This window comes from Strongylocentrotus purpuratus, unplaced genomic scaffold (assembly GCF_000002235.5).
Source record: "Strongylocentrotus purpuratus isolate Spur 01 unplaced genomic scaffold, Spur_5.0 spur5_scaffold_11, whole genome shotgun sequence".
In the NCBI taxonomy this organism is placed as follows: Eukaryota; Metazoa; Echinodermata; class Echinoidea; order Camarodonta; family Strongylocentrotidae; genus Strongylocentrotus; species Strongylocentrotus purpuratus.
The window spans coordinates 18,355,794-18,370,990 of record NW_022145596.1 but is presented as its reverse complement, the minus strand read 5'-3'; the positions used below and the strand labels follow the sequence as shown (position 1 = coordinate 18,370,990).

The following is a 15,197-nucleotide window of genomic DNA, read 5'->3' as shown; positions in this document are numbered from 1 at the left end:
TTGTTTCCTCTCTGTCCTTTGAAGACCCAGCTTCCTCCTTCTTGCTAGAAGGCTCATTTTCCTCATCATTTGTAGACTCTGCATCACTTGGCATCTCTTCACTGCGCTGGGCTTCTTCATCATGCAGCTGAGGTTCAGTTCGGATGATTTCTCTGTTGTCATCTGTTGTAAGGTAGTACACAAGAGCCCAGGTATGAGTGAATTCTTGAGAAATGAGATTTTGGTTCCTCTTCTTGTAGGCCTGAAATCTCAGTGGGCTAGTTCTGATGTCTGGCTCTGGAAGCACATTCATCTCAAATGCTAGAAGGCCTTGCGAAGAAAGTTTCTCGGGTATGACACGTGGTTGATTCACTGGCTCTCCATCTACAGCCTGTTGGTTGATTACCACTGTCCCGTGAAAGGTTCCTTGCCCTGTGGATGTGTCTTCCAAGAGATCAATGTTGTCAATGGCAAACCAGATGTTCACACCCTTCTTGACAAAATCAGGAAGACAAAACCCAAGAGAGGGATACTGCTCCTTTGTTAGTAACCGAAAATGCTTGAGCAGTCGTATTGTTAAAACAGCTGAATGTTCTCATCAAGATGCACATAATCAGAAGGCGGTGGATCTCATTGGATCAAAGAAAGAATAACGTTGAATGTCCTTCCGTAATAGGTCCATGATCTTATATATATATATATATATATATCAATGCATACAATGTTTACCAATTTGGGAATTTAACCATCTAAGTTGATTGATTGATCAAGAGTAATAAAGTTCTCTCTTGTTTTTGCAATTTATTTTCTTCTTCTCTAACCGATAATGAAGACCCACATCACATAAAATTTTAAAATCGAGATTTGCCATTGGCTATATGTTTATGCTTACCTTGGAAAATCAGGCAATATACTGCAAAAGAGGGTCTTTATTCTGTCAAACTTGCGAAGACCAAGGAACAAAACAACTTTTACCACAGAAGAGCTGGAAACAATGATCACAGTATGTAGGAATGTGTGCGCGCTGTGTGCGCGCGAGCGCACTTGCCTGTGAATGTTTGGGTGTGTGTGTGTGAGTATGTGCGTGTGGGAGGAAGGGTGTGCGTGTGTGCATGAGCGTGTGCGTGCGTGTGTGTGTGTGTGTGTGGGGGGGGGGGGGGGGGGGGGAGGTAGATGTGTATACATGAAGGTTGTCTGTATGTTTGTTTCTGTCTCTTTGTGTTTGGAAATGGGGTAGTAAATATATATGATAATGGTAATAAAAGTACTACACCTTAAAACAGCTGGCCGAACAATGGCAAAGGTACGCAAATTGGGCTGACGGGGGTGGGGTAGGGATGGGGATGGGTTGGTTGGAGGGTTTATCCAACTGAAAGTCTTCAAATTACCTTTCTCGGTGTTGAGGGATAACCACAGTTCTAGAAAACAACTCAAGTTTTGTGAAACCAGTCATTAGATGAATGACACACCCAATTTTAGGGGGTCTCATGATAGGAAACTACACCCCCCCCCCCCCCCAGAGAGGGGTTGAGGGTCGGGAAAATTTGAACCCCATCAATTTCTGATAGCTTGGACCCCAATCAATCCAAAAATGCCAAAAAATCAATTTTGGCACAAAAGTCCTACGGGAGCTGTTTCAGTGACATACCGTACCACACTATTAATTTCTGATGCAGATGATGATGTAAAAAGATAGTGTTTTTACTAATTCCTCCTAACGAAACGTAAAGCTTGCAAGTGTAAACAAAGACTTCATTTAGCTCTAGTCGTGAAATGAAAATATTTTAACCAATATTGATGATTTATGCATATCATGAATGAAACCAATTGATGATATTAGCTGCATTCACACTGCAAGCAAAAATCATCAATTTTTAATCTTCCTAAAATTGCAACCTCTGTAACGTTTCCACAGCATTTGTCAAACTTTAAAAAATGGCAAATCCACACAATTTATGTACAGTATATGATATCATGAATGAAACTGTCTTTCAGATGCAAATGATGACGTAGAAAAATATACTTTTTGCGATTTTCTCAATACAAAACATAAAGATTAGCAAAGCAAAGTAATGCATAGCAAAATAAGACAAAGGAAAACAAGACAAAGAAAAACAAAACAAAGCAAAACAAAGCACAGCAAAACAAAGCAAAGCAAAGCAACAAAATATTAGCAAAAAACAACAACAACAAGACACCACACATCACAGCAGCAAGCAAACTTAAAGCAAGACACAACAAAACAAAAGCATGACAAAACGAGACAAAACAACAACATGCCAACCCCTCTCTCTGTCCAAAAAACAACCTAGAACAAAACAAACAGGAAAGAATGTGGCAAAGCGCAAGGTCATTTTGTAAACACCTGTAAGGCTGCCACGTCAATTATGCGCATGAATATGGAGCTGAACGTAGATTTTAGTAGGTACTATAGGTAGGTAGATGATTGATTGATTTCCAACCACGATCCGTAGCTCCTTGAAACACTTCCCTCCATATTCAGCGCTTCATCGGTGTCTAATTTAGGAGACAGTTTAAAAATCTTACACTAAGGCAACTCGACTTTAAAATAATTATCTTCATGATTATATATATTGTTTAAGTCTGGTAATATGATTTGGTGTCAAAACATGTTAATTATTACACTTTGACAATAGTGCTTTATATGTGTTATGCTCTTCAGAGACATGTAAATTTTCGAACTGGGAGGGAGCTATACCAAAAATAATTTTTTTTTTTTTTTTTTTAAATTTTAATTACTCCAATTCAAAAGCTTTTTAGAGCCCAATTTTTTTTTAGAGTTGGGTGTTCTAACACTATGTTTCACAATAGTAATGCAAATTTTAAATTTCATGATCCAATCCTGATGAAATATTCCCAAAACTTTGTATTACCTTTAAGGATTGAATGTCTTGATTTAGAATGTTGGATAATTGGCTGCTCCTACCACCCCTGTCCATTTTCCAGGATTGAATGTCTGGATTTAGAATGTGGGATAATTGGCTGCTCCTACCACCCCTGTCCATTTTCCAGGATTGAATGTCTGGATTTAGAATGTGGGATAATTGGCCCCTGTCCCCCCCCCCCCCCCCCCCCCCCTCCCGATGGTATTGGGAGATGAATGGTTCTGTCTGCTGATGTGTCAGCCACATTGCACAGCCTTGAATCAACATCAGCCTCATCGATGGAGACATAGTTTAATTCCATTTTCTTCTTACGTGTCTGATAGGATGTCACATCTTCCCCCATGCGGCTCATTTTATTCTTCGCTCTTTACAGATACTTTTAGGTGCTCGGCGGATTGGAGAGCATGACAACGATTCTCTGTGAAATATTTTAAACTGATTAGTTTCAATTGCTAAAAGTGGTATTGTTACCGTTAAACATTTGTATAATGAGTTGAGCAGAATATGTTGCATTGATCCAGTCAACAACTTATTTTCATTCAGGTAATTAATTAGGTTGAATCCAGTTTTACAGTAATAAAATAAGAAGAAGGGAAAAAAGGAGGAGGAGGGAGGAGGGGGAGGAGGAGGAGGAGGAGGGGAGGAGGAGGGGAGGAGGAGGGGGAGGAGGGGGTGGAGGGGGAGGAGGAGGAGGAGGAGGAGGAGGAGGAGGAGGAGGAGGGAGGAGGAGGAGGAGGAGGAGGGGGGGGGGGGGGGAGGGGGAGGAGGAGGAGGAGGAGGAGGAGGGGGGGGAGGAGGAGGAGGAGGAGGAGGAGGAGGGTGAGGAGGAGGAGGAGAAGAAGGAGGAGGGTGAGGGGGAGGAGGGAGGAGGAGGAGGAGGAGGAGGAGGGGGAGGGGGAGGGGGAAATAAGAAGAAGAACGGAAAAATGGAGGAGCAGAAGGGAAAAAGAGAGGAGGAGGAGGAGGGGGAGGGGGAAATAAGAAGAAGAAAGGAAAAAGGGGGAGAAGAAGGGAAAAAAGAGGGGGGGGGGGGGGGGGGGGGGGGGGGGAGTGGGAGAAGGAGGAGGAAGAAGAAGAAGAAAAAATAATTTCAGTAGGAGGAGAACAAGAGGAGAAATGAGGGAGAGAGAGAGGGATAGGGAGAAGGAGTGGGAGGGGAAAAGGGAGATGAAAATGAGAGAAATCTGAGACCAAGAAGGTGAGGGATATGAAAAATAGCAAGCAAAGATAACAAGCGAGAGGCAGTCATTATTTAGTTTGCTGTAAATGGAGACCAGTAGACCACATAATTGGAATATGACTCTTCGACCTAGGTCTGCTAATATAATCTTCCCCAGAAACACTCTACCCCAAGAGTAGTTAGGAAATGAGAAAAGTCATTTTTTATTGATGTGCCTATTTGATCGAGCTAGTACAATATTGGGCAGCTAACACCCCTGAGAATTTTCATGACGCCGACCATTATCTGCACACTTGAACATGTTGCAATTTCCAGCTTGGCTCATTTAGGATGTGACCAAAGTATCTATGATCGTTGGTTGTATCATTAGGTTTCACTTGATAACACTTACTAGTAATGGAACATTAATAATTCCAATAATCTTGAATTGCTCAAGGGTAATGCATGTAACACTGTTTTTACTCTGATGAGATAACGTTACAAGCAGTGCTGAATAAAACATGTTTAGGAATCCCTTCACCTCCTTTTTTATTAACCAAGCATGAACCCTATACCTCAATTAAATTCAAAAATCAGTTATTCATGCACTATTTGAAAGATATGGCAATGTGAAAAGTGTCCTGTTTCAAGTTGCAGTTTCACTCATAAAAAAAAAAATACATACACGTCGATATATCCCCTCTTATACTTGTACATGTGCATGGTGTGAGAATTGAGAGTGGAGGAGCCAACTCTTTACTTTTCACTATTTGTATACATTTGATTGAACAACGTCCACTTGCCTTCTGGGCTGCCAAGGTAAACAATTAAACATGCAAATTAGTTTCAAGTAAAGCATTTCTGTTTATCATTCCTGCAATTCTGTGAATTTGATTGCTTCTAATGCCTCAGTCACACCTTGCATATTTGGCTTGCGTTTTGCAGCGTATTTATGGCAAGCCGTTTTAACATTTATTCCTATTTCTTGATATCAAGAAATGATTTTCTGTTGTAAAGCAATGGTAATTCTTGATATCAAGAATTGAATTCCTTATATAAAGAATTTGATTTCTTGATATCAAGAAATAGGAATAAATGTTAAAACGGCTTGCCATAAATACGCAGCAGTACGCAAGCCAAACACGCAAAGGTGGGACTGAGGCATAAGGAAGGACAATGCTAAGGATTTTATTTTCTGAATACTTTCATACAGGCTCGCAGACTGCAGGCTCTAAAAGAGATCACCCGTGTCTTGCGTCCTGGTGGACTGGCTCTCGTCACTGTCTGGGCGATGGAACAAGAACACAAGAAGGAGAAATCCAAATACATTTTGAAGAAGGGGGAGACTCGTAAAGATAACACCAACTGTCCAATGTGTGCTAGAGATGCTTTGACAGATGAAACAACAAGATTCACCAACTCAGGTAATGATGAAGAAAGCAGGAAATGTGAGCCTTCTAATGATGCACGTGAAGACAAACGCGAAGAATCAATTATTGACAATGATGATAAGAGAGAAGGCACGACTCGTGAAACTAAATCTCAAAGTGGTCTTTGCACCAATCCTTCAGTCCGGATACCCTATGACCGTGATCATGATCATGGGAATAGTTCTGATCTTGAGAGCAAGCTTGCTGATAATAGTGGTGTCAGGAGCAAAGTCGCTGATGATAATGATGTGAGGAGTAGGATGGATGAAGATAATGATGTTAGGAGCAGGACCTATGATAAAAGCAGGGTATCTACAGAGATACAGCAAGAAGAGCAAGCAAGTTGCAACGCAGGTCATGACCGGCCAAGCCTACGGACAGAGGCCACCAATAGCTTACAGCAAGGTGCTGCAGATGGAAAGATCAACAACGATGAACATTCTGCAGAGACTCCACCAGGAGAGACCATTCTTGTCCACAAGAACAGAACTCAGTTTGAGCAACAGGATTTACTTGTTCCCTGGCACTTGAGGGGTCAAGCATCCAAGGGTCAAGTGTCCAAGAACCCTGAAAACCTTGGGGACGATTCAAAGAGCACGGCCAAGGAGAAAGTATTCTTCAGGTACTATCATGTATTCGTTAAAGGTGAAATGGAAGAATTGTGTCAGACAATCGAGGGAGTGAGAGTCAAGGAGACATACTATGATCAAGGTAATTGGTGCGTTATATTTCAGAAATTATGATGACATTCAAATTGCATGAATCAGATATGTGGCAATATCTATTGAATACTGTAACAGTAATACTGTTCAGAACTTATTTTTAAGATTGCATACCCCAAATCATATATGTCTTTTTCTGATGATTAAATTTAAATTCCCACTGCACTAGTTTTGCCAGGAAGGATGAGACCTTCCTGCATGGTCACTGACAGGTCGTCATCTCATCTAATCACCTCTCAATTAGGCGATGCGCCAGTGCTCTTTGGTAAGGCTTTAATCTTCATTACCAGGTCTCTCGGAGAGGACCTAAAGCCGTCGGCCGTCTGGTTGCTTACTTACAAGCATTTATGCTTTGTTAGCAGTCAGGTAAAATAACCACCACCACCATTCATTCACTCATAATAAGAAAAAGAGGATCATGGGGGACCAATGGTCACCGATTACGCATTATTTGCTAAATAGAGGGCGCAAGTAGCTGTAAGTAGTGCAGTGGAGCTTTAAAGCCCCACTGTCCTACTTGTAGCTACTTGCTCCCTCTACATAGAAAACTTCCCCAATCGGTGCCTGTTGGTCCCCCATGATCCTCTTTTTGTTATGTTAGTTGAGAGCTGAGTTAATGTCAGTGACCTTGCTGTGTGGTCTAATCCCCTCTGGCCCAGTAGTATTGACGGTCTTTAAGCAAACTGTATTGTATAATCTATAATCATGATTTTTTTAAGCAACTTGATAGCTATGATCATTATGACGATGATGATGAGGTAAAGCATCTAATTTATGGAAAAGGGGTCTGGATTTTTTTTTAGAGTCTGTATGCAAGGGCTCTATGTAAAAGTTTTTAAATTTGGGGTGTCTGGGCTGAAAATTTGGGCTCCCACTTGTCCCAGGCATCTGTTGGTGTCGAGCCGTGGGTTGATACATTGATGTATTCTTTATTTAAACCATATACTGCTGTCAATTTGATGATGTTTACATAGAATGTTATATGCAGTTTTGTAGTAAACTGTAAAGGCACTATTAAACCATTTCAAATTCACAATTATTTAAAAATAATTTCAAAAGGTTTGAGAGCAAGATAATATGAATGTCAAAAATTGTAAGGAACTTAACTCTTTTGATAGTTTTTCCTTTAAATATTATTTGATTTATTTTTTCTTTGTACAATGGAACGATCAGAATTTTTATTACCCTTATCAGACAATGTTTGACTTCTATAACATTGATATTTTTGTCAACTCATGGATTTTGTTTTGTTACATTTTAAGACAAATTGATGAAATAATTCCAACTACTTTCACAACCATGACAAAATAAAGTAGAATTATTTTAAAGAAACCTGTTGAAAAATATGATCCACCTGTGCTTCTGTTAGGCACCTACATGTAATATTTATATGTGTTTGTTTTAGTAAATATTTTAAGAAAATAATTTGTTTGTTTTGTTTTGTATTTCTCTTTGATGATGCAATAGTGATGCCAAAGAGTGTAGATTGATCTTTCTCTTTATTGTGATAGGTTACTTTACAGAGAGAGAGAGAGAGGGCCCGGGAGAGAGCAGAGAGGAGAGAGTGTAGAGAGCGCATAGAGCCGCGGAGAGTGTAGCCCTTGTCGATGGCCCTGGAGCTGTTGGAGTCAGTAAAATCTGGCATGCGCCTCGTATCTGGCGAGCGAAGCGAGCCAGAATTTACGGACTCCCAACAGCGCCGGGGCCATCGACAAGAGGCTACGGAGAGTGCGGAGAGAGAACGAGAGAGAGAGAAAGAAAGAGAGAGAGAGAGTGGGGGAGGGGGGGGGGGGAGTGGGAGATGGATAAAGAGAAGAAGTCAGACCAGGGAAAATGGCTCATTACAGTATTAAAGTGTAAACAAAAACGGATGAGTAGGTGAGACGAGAATTGGAGCATAGAGGGAGAGATAAAAATGTATCTTTAAAGAAGTGAAGGAAAACAAGAGATAATAGAGATTCAGAGACAATAGAAACTGCTCCTTAACAAAGAAAATAGATAATGGATGAAAATCAGAACATAGAAAGCAAGTCTGAACGTGAAAAAGAAGGATAGAGATAGTAGCGAATTTCTTTCCTTCACTCTCTAAATGTCCTTTCCTTAAAGCTACGGTCACAAAGGTTCATACGAACGATGCGTTCGTACGAATTTCCATTGTCTATTAAGAATCGTTCGTACGGCGTTCGTAGACCATGAAAATTCGGGAAAACCATGGAAAAACAAGGAAATGAGTACGAACCTTTGTGACCGTAGCTTTACCTGTTTATTTTCTCCCTTTCCTCTACCCCCTCTCCCTCATCCTCTTTTGTTCTCTTCTGCTTCTCGTACGGTTCTAGCCTGTTGCAATCTGTGCAATCATATTTCTAATTTATAGCGCCTATTCAAGTAAACCCCCCCCCCAAAAAAAAAAAAAAAAAAAAAAAAAAAACGCCTCTGCAGGAAATCGAATCCTGGTCTCAGGCTCTAGCTGTGGGCTTAGAACGTGGAAGCCTACCAATTAATTGAAAACGTTTATGTTTAACAAAGACAAAATCAAATTCAATTGACCGTCAGATTGTTCTCGCAATCGTTGTAATTTAAAACCCCGAATCTTAATCTTGATTATTCAATAATTTTATTGACAATTATTCAGTGTTTCGCGTTGGTGTGCTCACCACGCCATTGTTTAATACAAAAATTGTTGTCAGTTTGACGTTACACTTTGGTACTCTATTCTCTCATGTCCTTGCATTAATTTCCTTTATAGGGTGGGACACCACCAAAAAACATGATAAACATCATCGAACCCAATTTATCAGTTCAATTATTTGGGAAGTTAGATTACATCTCATGACAAATGTCAAGATATTAACAGAAAGCTAGAGTACGATTGCAAACGTCTCTTCTTTCTTAAAAATTATTCGTGAGCACATATATCGCCATGGTAACGAGACAGACAGTAGTACGTGCTACTCATATCGGGACTCTGCTGTGAGAGTATGTTAAAAAATCCAGCGCAATTAAAAATCTGGAAAACCCTATTGACTTCTCATATAAGTAATGCCAATATAATATAGGTCAACACAACCCGAATACAATTCGATTTCGAAAGAAATTAGAAAAGGATAAGAACAAGTGTATGAAATCTAAAAAAAAAGTTTATTATTTTGTCAGTCTACTTAGTTTCTATTATATACCTCTCTTTAGAAATCTAGCCATCTGATTGGTCGAAATTGGAGTCGTGATTTTAGCTATACCCGCCTAGCGGTTAATAGTTTTTTTTTTAAGATGCCGTTGCCCCGGGTAACGGGTAGCATAAATAAATTGTGCTGAGATCCCTATTGGTTTACGAGTCAAAAGTTTCTTCGTGCGAGCGCGGATACCATACAGTGCTTTTTGTCTGCGATTCCCGAATGATCGAAATATTCAGGCAACTCTCCAGCGAAGATTTACAGACAGTTTCTTAGATTTTCTGTGATGTTTTAACATGGATCTTCATGGTTTTAACCAGTCTTTAATAAAAGAAAAGGATAAAGTAGGAATTCTTTGTAGATTTTTTGTATGAATTCGGTATATAAAAGATATATCGACTGCTTTAATATTCGAAGCATAGCTGTTTCTATACTGGCTCTCGGGGATGTTACATCCTTATATGACCCCTCGGCGCGCCTTGGAGTCGTATCAGGATGTAACGTCCCCTTGAGCCTATGGAAACAGCGATGCCTCTCATAGCAGTCAATATATCTATATTATAGTTATATGCCATACAAATATTGAAAATGTTTGGTATATTTAAAGCATTCCAGTTGACGTGGATCGAGCAGCGCGCTGCGGGACCACACTGCTACACATGACCCTAGATAGCGCTAGAGGGGATTTTACGGTACTGTCCCTTTATAGAGGGACACTATTTTACGGCAGTGCTTCTTGTAAAGTATGGCTTTAAATTGCAGAATGAAGGTGGAGAGCGATGAAGGAAGCATCGAAAGTAAAATGACAATGATATTGTGTATACAGTGCTATATTAATCAAACAACACACATTTGACCTAAGCCCCTTCCCCTTCTTGAATAATACCCAGACCACATAATGCCATATAATATTATTTTTGAATATGGACATTAAAAAACAAAAAAAACAATGAATAGCTTTTTAAATAAAATTATATTATTTTGAAATTCATAGAACGCACTGATCATTCTAAATATAGACAAGATGGAGAAAAATGCCCAAAACATAAATATAATACTTCTCTCATTATGTGATTTGTAATACACTTAGTAAACTTAAACGTGTTAGTATAGCGGGCCCTAATCTGATTTCCCCGATATACGATCAATAAAGGTGCGTTATGGAAGAAATTCCTTGAATGCTCGAGCGCCTTTCACGGTAGCTCGGCTAATGCCGGGGTAATAATAATTGCAGGGCCCTAAGGGAGAAAAGTATTCATACCGATGAGGCTTCCCTGGGTAAATAAGACACATGATTATTATTGTTATTATTATCGTTATTATTATCTTTATTATTATCCTTCTTATTTATTTATTTATTTATTTCCTCTCATAGGGTGGATGGCCCTTTCAGCACAGCTGATTTTCAAAGGGGTCCACATACATTATTATTATCTTCCTGAAAGATGTGAAAGGGCATAGGCAAAACCTTTTGTTCTTGAATACTGGGATGGCATCCAGCGCCTGACCTGTGCCTAATACCCGTTGCACACGTACGCTGCGTCATTTCATTGCGCTATTACCAGCGCTAATAGGGACTTTTACATTTGCATAGTGGACTGCTACAATGTTTGTGTGGCGCTTTTTAAGGCACTGGCAGTGCTTTAAAAGGACGTCGCACGTAGCAGTCCACTATGTAGACGTGCAAATCTAAAAGTCCCTAGTGAAGCCTGTGAAGCTAGACGGCCTTGCCCATACGGCAGTAATGATCATCACAATGGGTGTCTGGGGTTTCTTTTTATTATGCAGTGATACACTTTTTGTACGATCTCATTCTCAAGGCGCGTCAAAGACGTCAGAAACCTTCTGAAAAAGGAAAAAACAACGTTATTTTTTCCCCATCCATTCTCTCTCTTTGCCTCTCTTTCTTTATTTCGTTTTCTCTCTTCCTCTCCCATTGCGCCCATAATTATGACAATAAGGCACATCACAATGCGTGTCTTGCAATAATTTACTTTCAAGGCGCGTCGAAGACGTCCGAGAGAATCCATTTTACAACCCTCTCTCTCTCTCTCTCTCTCTCTCTCTCTCTCTCACTCTCTCTCTCTCTCTCTCTCTTTTATCTCTTTATCTACCTCAATCCCACCCTCCCTCCCTCCTCCCTCCTCTCTCTCTCTCGTTGAATCATTCAATCTCTTTTCAGTGCGAATTGGTTAATAAATTTATTAAAGTGGAATATCCCTTGTCATACCATTATATTTTATGTATAGTTTTTGTGTTTCGTGTTCCGTATGATGGAGCTGATTGAATACAATTATAGAAAGTACAACACATTTATACTGCTCTTGTCGATATATAAATTCATACCATCTTACCACTCATATTCTCTTTACGTAAAACTGATAGGGGGCCCTGTGGACTCGTGCCCCCGCCAGCGGAACGGAGAAGGGGGCGGCAATCACACACTCACTTTTTATAAATATTATTTTGAAGTCCCCCCTTTCCATGTTGGCAATGTGGGTGTTTTTCTTTTAAGAAATTATACCTCAAAACTTATTAAAATAAGCACGTGCAAAGTTTTAAATGTACCTGTCACGGCCCACATACTTTCAAACTTACGCCTCCGTTTGGTCAGCACAATACAGTCGATGGATGAGAAATTTCAAATTACTCTGTAGCTTCCAAAATCATGTATTAAAGTCTTTCTCTGAATTATCTACACGCAAAGGCCTTCCTAAGCCAGACGATTTGTTTTCTTCTTCACATAATAACGTTTAAATCTACCCGATTGGGCATCACGAACATTGATGAGTTTAATTTGTCTTGTTCATTGAGCACTCCTCCGTAAATGATTTGAAACGCGGTATCCTTTTCAATGGCTTGCAGCATGGCGGATCAGTTATCGAATATAATCAGGATCTGCAACATTTATTTGTATGGACACAGCTTGTTAGAAACGCGATTACTGCGTAATTGCGTAAATAACCCTAGGAGGGTACGAATTAAGTTACACGTGTGGTTTGCGAAATCGGATTGGGTATGTATTCATTTGTTCAATGCCACGGTTATGGTAGATTAAAAACTACTTTATACAATGATTTGTAATGTTCCCCGGTAATGTTTCCATGTACAAAGCAATTACAATCAGTAAACTAAACATAATACGACGAATGGTCGGGCAAGGACATGCATTTCGACAACTTGGAAACAGTGTTAGCACCAAACCTTGGTTTTCGTATGTCATATGACGAGTTTTTTACGCGTTTTTTACAAACCTGGTTTGTAGAAACGCGTCGAAACGCGTCATATGACGTACGAAAACCTCCTTTGTGAATTCGGGCCTATGTTTTTTGAGAACAGTGGCGTAACGAGATCTCATTGCATGAGAGGGGTGGGGGCAGTCGAACCACAAGTTCAAACGCGCAACATAAAGGGTGTCCTCGTACTTTTAAACATGACGGCAAGGTTGAAAATTACAAAATTGCCGTCAGCATTTTTGAATGGAGTGTCACTGCCCTGCATCCAGTGGCGCCCCTGTTAAAGAGGGTGATTATAGTTGTAATGACATTTTATTTTCTAAATTAATGTTTGATATTTAAAACAAAGCTGCAATTCCACGTATCCCTCAACTTCCAGTCTCCGCTGGTATAAAAACAAACTATTATCTTCCTCCTAGTCTTATTGAAGATAATGGTTCAATAAAGTGTATCAACCTTCAAATAACACAACTTTTATTTGAAATGAATTAAGATTGAGCCGTCGAAAGTGTAAGATAAACCCTTGAGTAATTGCAGATTTGGATAAAGCCTCGACGGACATTGGCCTTTCAAATTATTATGATTACATTTCCATTGGATTTATTCCATCGTTACTGGCCATAATCATGATTAAAGCTTGATCGTTTCCACAATTATTAAAAGGATAAAAACAGTTCTTCATTGCCGGCCACTACACTTGCGCCCTTTGTAGGGTACCTGGTAGGAATTAATTCTTTGAAATGCTAGAGCGCCGTATAATAATAGTATAATAAGAGTAATGGCAGCACAGCTAAAGCTGGTGTCATAATTATAATCTAAATTTGGAAGTGCTTATTATAAAGACTTTGTGAAAATGAAAATTGTTTACGTCTGATTATCTTCGTAATTTTGCATTCTTTGCTGTATTTGCTATATAACCCTTTGTTAAATGATATGTGATAAGAAAAAGTCAATACTTTTCCCGTGCTATCACAATCGCGAAGGACGCCTGGACCCCGTCTTATAAAACAGTTACGATTGATCCAAATCAATCGTAAGTCCTCCAATCAATCGCAAGTTTGCAGTCTCCTATCTCTTATTTACATAGTTGCGATTGATACCAACTCTTTATAAGACGGGGCTCTGGTTTTCATACTAAGTAAAGACAGTTCAGACTATGCTCACCATACATATTCTTTGTAGCATTAAACACTGTGACGTTCTAACAGTGGCTGATAATGTTGATTTTCAGGCCCCTTGACACCGATGCAAATGATAAAATATTTCGTTTTTTTACTTTGTGATTTGAAGGGTTAATCTGTGAGCAGTGCTTTAATTTTGTTTCAGGCCCTCGTTTCTCATGACCTTTGCAACCGATATAATTGATGCACCCTCCTCTCTGTATTTTATATGTGATTGAAATTAATGAATCGGCTTTGCTGTGACAATTTCAAGGACGGTCGATTGTCATGATGTCCTTGCCATTCGTCACATTGTAATTGATACCACCTTTTACTTTTGAAACGTGTTCTGAAAAGGTCGATTATGCCGCACTATGCACTATTAATGGAGTACTTGAAGAAGTTCGGAAACCCCTCTAACAAGCCCCCCCCCCCCCCCCTCCACCCTGGATCGCTATCTGTAGGCGTACTATTATCGGTCTCGTTTAAACTGTACATCGAATCGAAGTCATATTGTGTTCGGCCTGAAAATGCGGCAAATGATTAATTCGAATACCTGTAACACGAGTAAAAAAGACTTTAAAAAAAACAACCCAAGGCCATTTCAGTGGCTATCAAGACCATCTTGAAATGTTTTAACACACGAGGACGAGGACGAGGATGAGGACGAGGACGCAGGTTCGGAACTGAGTCGCGTCTTTCGAATGGTGACGTTTTAAGGTATTGCGTAATCCGAACAATTGGGTATTTTCTCGGAAGTCTTTGCAGTCCTGTTTTATACATCTGTACTTGTTTATGTTTTTTTATGTATTATAAATTACCCTCTACTTGTTTATGTTTTTTATGTATTATAAATTACCCTCTACTTGTTTATGTTTTTTATGTATTATAAATTACCCTCTACTTGTTTATGTTTTTTATGTATTATAAATTACCCTCGACATTGACAATGCTATTACTTTACAACTTTTGCCATCGAATGTGTGTATTAGGATTTTACAGACGTGTTTCAATCAATGAGACATGGTTATTTACGTCTGGGGACCGACCTTAAAACGTCACAATTCGAAAGACGTGACTCAGTTTCGAACCTGCGTCCTTCTCCTCGTCTGAATCGATTTATAACTTCCATTGTTAACTGGATTACAGGCGCACGCCGCAACGTCTAGTTATGGCAAGAGGATTCTCTTGTGCGCTTTAACTGGTTTCAAAGTTCAATGAAATCAGGATGGACCTCATATAAAATCTTTCCCTCAAGGTCCATTTTAGAGTTGAAGATAATTTTTATCATATTTTCTAAAATCATTGCAAAAGTCATTAACTTCCTAAGACTGCCAAGAAAACCTCGAGCAGTACCACTAATGCCATTTAAATTGTGCTTTACTTTGATCCACCGATGCTCTCTATCTTGTAACATTATCTCCTGGGAACAATA

At 39.6% G+C, this 15,197-nt stretch overlaps 1 protein-coding gene across 1 annotated transcript in view; it reads left to right on the top strand.

The window, feature by feature from the left end:
- Nucleotides 1-6,567, top strand: part of LOC592985 (alkylated DNA repair protein alkB homolog 8) — a 52,370-nt gene extending 45,803 nt beyond the window's left edge. Inside the window, exon 13 of the mRNA XM_030980852.1 lies at nt 5,258-6,567. The gene's annotated coding sequence lies outside the window, so the exon portion shown is untranslated. The remainder of the gene's footprint in view (nt 1-5,257) is intronic.
- The last annotated feature ends 8,630 nt before the right edge of the window (nt 6,568-15,197 follow it).